A 7,007-nucleotide genomic window follows, 5' to 3' on the forward strand; every position below is an offset into this window, starting at 1 on the left:
AGGTTTTTATTATTTTAATATTTATTACTTTAACCAAATGCCTTTTATTTCTTTTTCTTTTTTATTTAATGTTTTTCAGCGAATTTGCTTTTTGAAAAAGTTATTCTACATTATTTTGTATTCTTTATCTATGGAAATATTGGGGTGTACATCGATGTGCTTCACATTAGGTCATCCTTAATTGCCAATTGAAATTGGAATGTAAAAGGGATTAGATGTCCTTTGAAGAGAAGATACATGGAATGCTATGGCAGGCAAAGTCTCCCTGTCCTCAGACTTTCAACAGCAAAAATCACTAACTTCCCTAGGAGACATTATCTATGAAATGAAAACAATGTCAACTTGCTGTAATAATTCTAGGCAGCCAAGCTTATTTGACTTTAATAATAACCACTATAATAATAACCACTATGTGATAAACACATTTCCTCATCTGACGTAATCCCCAAGGATCTAACACAAAGCTGAACAAGCTGGAGTTTAACATGGAACATAATGCTAAAATATTCATATAGCATTCTTATGGTGCCATAAAGCTCTCTTCTCTTATTGGAACTGCTTGAAATCCTATAAACCAACATACTTATATCCTTGAAGACCACCTGGAAATTTCAACTGGTCCAGAATGCAGCATCATGCATAGTGATGAGGCTCCTAGGTTTGTCCATGTAACATCTTTGTTGTGCAAGCTGCACTGACTTCCTTTTTGTTTCTGGGTGCAATCCAAGGTGATGCTCCTTACCTTTAAAGCCCTATATGGCACAGAGCTAGATTATTTGTGGGACCATCATTCCCTAAGTACATCTATCCATCCTACCAGGTCAGATATGATGGGCATGCTCCTAATCCCTTCCCCTAAATATTGCCATAAGATAGGAGCTAGGAAATACACCTTTTCTGTGGCAGCCCCTGCCCCATGAATATCCCAAAGGTGCTTTTCAAAAGGCAACTGAACTTTCTTGGGTTTTTTTTCCCTTGAAAATGTTTTGCTTCTCACCCAAGAAGTTTTTTCAGTTAGGAACAACCATGACCTGGATGATGAAGAATCTCCATAACCTTCTGCCCCATGAAGTTCAGGAGGTCTGTACCCTACTAGCCTTCATAAAGCATTGAAGACCTGGCTTTTCCCCCAAGCCCTTGGCTAAGATTAGATAGCTCAGCTGTACATATGAAGTTTGACTTGGCACCAGGTTTTTGTTGTTTTCAATATTTTAATATATTTAGTTTTATAATTTTAATAGGGTTTTGTATATTGTTTTAATTTCTAATTGGGAGCTACCTAAAGTTGGTTATAAGATGGGCAGCTGTATAAAACTTTTCAATTAATAAATAATTCAATCTGTGGGGTGGACAGGCAGCAAAGGCTGTAAAGAGCTCCTCCAAAAGTAAAAGTTTTCTTTCCGTTTCTTTTATTTTTATTTTAACTTTTTAACCCCTTTTAACACTGCATTTTAACCTACTTTTAACCCATTTTAACCTACTTTTAACCCATTTTTAACCTATTTTAACCCATTTATAACCTATTTTTAAATCTGTTTTAACCCTTATTTGACTTTTATAATAATCAAAGACTTTTTATAAAGGATATATACTGGAGAGGCTACCATTGTTTTAACTACATTTTAACAACTCTACAAGCCATGATTACCAAGAATGGGGAAAAGGAAAAAGAGACAGCTGTTCACTCGGCAGCACAGAGTTCTTCCAAGCCACTGAAACAGCAGAAAATGGAAGATTTCGCTGTAAATAGCCTGCTCCAGTAAGTAATTCATCTGTATGTGACTCATTGGAATGGGATTTACAAACTGAACTTGAAAGCAAACAGCATATAGAACTTTCTGTTTCTCTCACAGAAAATAGCTCCCCTCCCTGGAATTCAGCACCCACTTTTCTTGCACAGGATGGGATAGTAACAAACTTAGTAAGGGAGAATGAAACAGATATCCTTTCCAGACAATGTTTGCTCACAGCTCAAACCGTAAATTCAATCTACGAACTTTTATCAATTGTCACAAATAAGGTTGACTGCTTAAAAGAGTCTTTTGCAAAGTTTATCAGCAGTCAAACAAACATTGCAGAAGGACCCAGGAGAACACATAATGATAGACATGGGATGCCTAATGCAGAAATGGAAACTAGAATAGGCCCCTCTCTCCATTCTATAAACGAGAGAGGAAAGAATATCCACAAAGAAAACAACATTCAATCAGATAGTTCTAGAAGTGACCAATATAACCTCAGTTTACAGACCAACCAAGTTACCTTGCAAATCTACGACAACAGAAGGAATAGAGGACGTTGGAGTGATAGAAAAGCTGTTAGACAGTTCTGAGCCAGCTGCTCCGCTGCGAATATACTCAGATTGATTTATTACATGCAGAATGGTTGCCAGCAAGAAGGCAATGTATGCGAATTTTGTTATCCTTCAAGCAGTCCATAATTCCCTCAATGCTTTTTAGAATGAAGCACTTCCTGAGCAGTTTTTCAATATTTCCAATACGTGTCTTCCGCTCAGGGAACCTGCGCCCACTCCTGGTTCTATCTCTCCATGAGGGAACTATTGCTTTAAATCCAAGTGGCAACAGACCTCATACTGATACGTTTGAAGCATGGGCAGCTGAATCAACCTTGAGAAAACAGAGAAGTGATCCACAAACAGAGTTACCCACAGTCACTGATTCTGCTGAGGGTGTCCCAGAAGAAATGTTGATAGACTTTAACGATATATTGTCAGAACCTGAGCAAGCTAATTATACACAGAGACTGGATGATTTAAAAGAAGCATTGACAATAACTACTCAATCTAATGCATCAAATAACAATTATTATAACTATCCTCCAACAAGTGCCCCTACGGAGAATTTGAACTGACTATATGAAGGCCAGTGCAAAAAAAACCACTTTAAACATCATGTCATGGAATGTAGCCAGGTGGTATCGATTCAGAGGCCTTAATCACTCTGATCCTCTGAAAGGTAAGGATATTATATTGGTGCAAGAGACTTGGATTACAAAACTAGCACCATTGACTACATCTTAACTTCTATGGACTTAGTATATTATATAGAAAATTTTGAAGTCCTGCCTTACCTAGAAAATGATCATCTTCCTATGTGTATGTACATGAAGCCCTTTATCAGGCAGATACCCTTCAAGGACCATTTTATCCCTGCAATCTCTACAGCCGGCCTAACAAGATGCCAGGTTAAATGGACCCAACAACTTGATCAGAAGGTAAAAAGAGCCCTAACAGAGGATAATTTTCAAAAAATCCGCGCAACCTTTATATCAGCCAACCCAACTCAAGACTTATTAGAACTATATAAATGTTTAGTTTATGAGCTACAACCACATGACCAAAATTTCTCAGTTAAGAGGTCTTATACCACCTCCAAACCATGGTTTGATAAGGATTGCGTAGAAGCCAAGAAAGCCCTTAACTTGGCATACCAGGAGTCCAAAAGCAAGACTGGATATGGCAATAAAGCAATTCTTAAACAGTTACTTACACTTAAAAAACCATTCAAGCAATTGATTGCATTCAAGAATAGACAAGACACAAGGTCTTCCTGGGAACAACTCATCGTGGCAGCAAAGCAAAAGAACTCCTCTTTATTTTGGCATCTAATAGCTTGCCACTCTGAAAGAATCTATACCTCATTAGACTGTCATATATCTCCTATAACCTGGGAACTCATTTTCGGAGAATGTATGAAGATCCTCCAGTGAGAGTACAAGGTCTATAATGAAGGATTTACCTGAGTGGCCTCCAGTTTCAGAGTCTGAAATTAAATCCCTCATTGGCCAACTCAGGATCAGGAAGGCTCCAGGAGATGACTTTATTTCGGCCGAATTACTAAAGAATAATATGGAGTGGTGGATACCCGTCCTGGCAGTGCTATTCACTATATTGACTCCACCAGAGGATTGGGGCTTGGCAATTGTGGTCCCAATTTATAAAAAGGGAAAGAGAGACAACCCTGCCAACTACAGAGGATAGGGAGAACACCCCAGTTGCTTTGTTTGGTGCAGTTTAAGAGATATCATGTGATAAACTTTGAACTCATAAAAATTGCTTAGGGTTTGTAATCTTGTTATTTTATAGAAAATATAGAAAAATTTGCTTTAACAATGTTTATTTCAAATTTGTTTATTACAAATAAATAAAAAAATCAATAAGCACCAATCAATTCAGATAGCAGATCCAAAATGATCTAACTATCACTATTATATCTTGACTGCAGAAATAGTTACTTTGGAAATTAATTGCCACCCAACTCCAAATGATACAAGGCTCTTCACAGTATAACCAAAAGAATAAAATACAATACAATTCAGAAAAAAACCCAACCACGAACAAATAAGAAAACCAGTAAAGAGTAGCAAATGAGGCCAATAACAACAGAAAAACGAGGCTCCAACGCCATTTAGAATGCTGGTAGTTCTCAACCACAATCAAGCCAAAATTTTTCATTGCTAAATGAAACATTTGCTCTAGCATTCATTTATGATGTAATAGTTTTTGTTTCCAACCAATCCTTTTTTATTATTTTATTATTCACCTAGTACGGTAGCCCTTGACTTACGACCACAATTGAGCCCCAAATTTCCATTGTTAAGCAAGATGGTTAAATGAATTTTGCCCCATTTTATGACCTTTCTTGTCACAGTTGTTAAATGAATTACTGCAGTTGTTAAGTTAGTAACATGGTGGTTAAGTGAACCTGGCTTCCCCATTGACTTTGTTTGTCAGAAGGTAACAAAAGGTGATCACATGACCCCAGGACATTGCAACTATCATGAATCAGTTGCCCAGCATCCGAACTTTGATCATGTGACCATGGGGATGCTGCGATGGTTATAAGTGTGAAAAATGGTCATATGTGACTTTTTTCAGTTCTGTTGTAACTTTGAATGATAATAGTAGATAACATCTTCAGTGCAGGAGATACTAAGAAATAAGGCTTCTTATCTGCAATGTTTATTATATCTTTATTTTTAAACACCTTTACTCATGGGAATTACATGTAATTTCAAGGATTACTTGTAATCACAAAAATCTTAGAATTTAATTTAATTTTTATTCCATCATGATCCTGAAAAAAGGCTCACAACTGAATTAATTTCATATGCAAACGCATATAAGTAGAGACAGCCTAATTTCTCTCTCTTGATGCTTCCCCACTCATGCAAGTAAAACCTCTGTCTTATGGAAGCATTTACTGAAAGCAATTTGTGTTCTCTCTAGCACTTTTCTCTCCAAATGTCAACCCTACCTCAACTTAAGCTTCTAAGTAAAAATGATCTTTAACAGTATCGGGTTGAGAAAGGTACAGTTTACTAGAAGCCAAGTGAAATACAGTAGTGCAAAGCCAGAATTGAAATTCACATGCCAAAAAACCCAAGTGAAACCTTTTTCCCACTTCTCATTGCTGTCCCCTCATTCTCCAATCAATTTCAAAGAAATGGCTGCTCTGGTTGTAGGCTGACTTGCAGCTGCATTCTTCTCATAGCAGAGCGACCTTGAAATGCCATCTTCACTTTCTTAACTTTCACTCTCCCTCCAAATGCTCCCCCTCCCAGGGTTCATGGCAGATTAGTACTGAAACAATTGCAGAGCTCAGGCATGAGGTGGCAGTTCTAACACCAACAGACTCAAGCAATAGATTAGGACCACACCACTATTTGCTTCACAGTCTTGTTCTGAAGGTTCAAAAAGGCACTAAAGTAGTCAGCTGCTCCAGAAAATCATATCTATCTCTGTGCCTCAGTCTCAGAAGCTCTGGAAATAAAGGTTGAGGAGCATGTACAACTGAGAGAGTCCAGCTTTTTTCCTGAAGCAGTGAGGCCCAAATGCTTTTCTGAGAGGATTCTCAGTGTAACATTGTGAGCAAGGCGATCGTGAAGACTATGGATGCTGTTGTCGCATAGTTGGCTTCTTGCCTTCTTTTTCTATAATGCCTCTACCTGAAGACCACCCATCCAAAGAGAGGCATTTGGTAAAGAAGGAATAGGTGTCCCACCCAGATTCTTTCTAGGATATCTCTGGCTTTTCTAGTTGGAACTAGCTCATTAAATGCCTTACTTATTCATACTAATCCTCTAAGCAGAAACATATAGAGCTTTTTCAACTTTAGATTTCTAGTTCTGCATCTCAGAGTAAATCTGATAAATCTAATACAGAATGTAGGAGAGTATCTGGTAAGCCATAGTTAGGTCATGAGTTTAGTTATTTTAGCAGATATTATCAATAATTTTTAATTAACTAAATAGCAATGTATGCACTGATAACTAAATCTATTTTTATAGGGATCTATCATGTTGTAATCTGGGTAAACATAATATCTTGTTTTATTTTATTGCATTGGCCATATAATTGCTGAAAAGGAGGGCAAGAGCTAACAGTGTAGTGACTTCATATTTGAGTAATTAAGAGCCCTACAACTCTGTTAATTTAGAAATATTGTTGTTGTTATTATTATTATTGGCAGGGATAGTTTACACTGGATTCAGTAAAAGTGGTAAAGATATGATTACCCATTGTCCATATTGGCTTATCACAATTAAGAGAAAAGAAAAAGCAATTGCCTAAACATAGTACTAATATGGCAAGAAGTAGTACAAGGAGATATTACTGACCTTGAGTGATCTAGCACAGTTTCTGCAGTATTAGCTTTTTAGTCTTGCAAAATTGAGTTTGTGAAGATCATTTATTTGTGATCAAGGAACCACACTGAATTTAAGGTCCACGAAAGCAATCCACAGAAAAAGGGAGAAGTCATGGTCATCTGTTCTATGGTATTCTTGAATATCCTGTTGATAAGCAAATATAAAAATCAACCTAACACATGTTACTGTTTTCTCTTTATTTGCAACAAAAGTTATATTGCCTAAACGCTTTTAGGGGTAGAGCATGTTCCAATTTTCACACCAAACTTACCCTCTTATACTAATTTAAAATAAAATTTACAAATGCTAGCAAGATGCTATTCTTTCCACAAACCCAG

At 36.9% G+C, this 7,007-nt stretch overlaps 1 protein-coding gene across 1 annotated transcript in view; it reads right to left on the reverse strand.

The window, feature by feature from the left end:
- Positions 1–6,773, reverse strand: part of KIAA1211L (KIAA1211 like) — a 52,488-nt gene extending 45,715 nt beyond the window's left edge. Inside the window, exon 1 of the mRNA XM_015831285.1 lies at positions 6,640–6,773. The gene's annotated coding sequence lies outside the window, so the exon portion shown is untranslated. The remainder of the gene's footprint in view (positions 1–6,639) is intronic.
- Between the last annotated feature and the right edge of the window lie 234 nt (positions 6,774–7,007).

The sequence above is a fragment of the Protobothrops mucrosquamatus genome, unplaced genomic scaffold, assembly GCF_001527695.2.
Source record: "Protobothrops mucrosquamatus isolate PMUCROS unplaced genomic scaffold, P.Mucros_1.0 scaffold_19, whole genome shotgun sequence".
In the NCBI taxonomy this organism is placed as follows: domain Eukaryota; kingdom Metazoa; phylum Chordata; class Lepidosauria; order Squamata; family Viperidae; genus Protobothrops; species Protobothrops mucrosquamatus.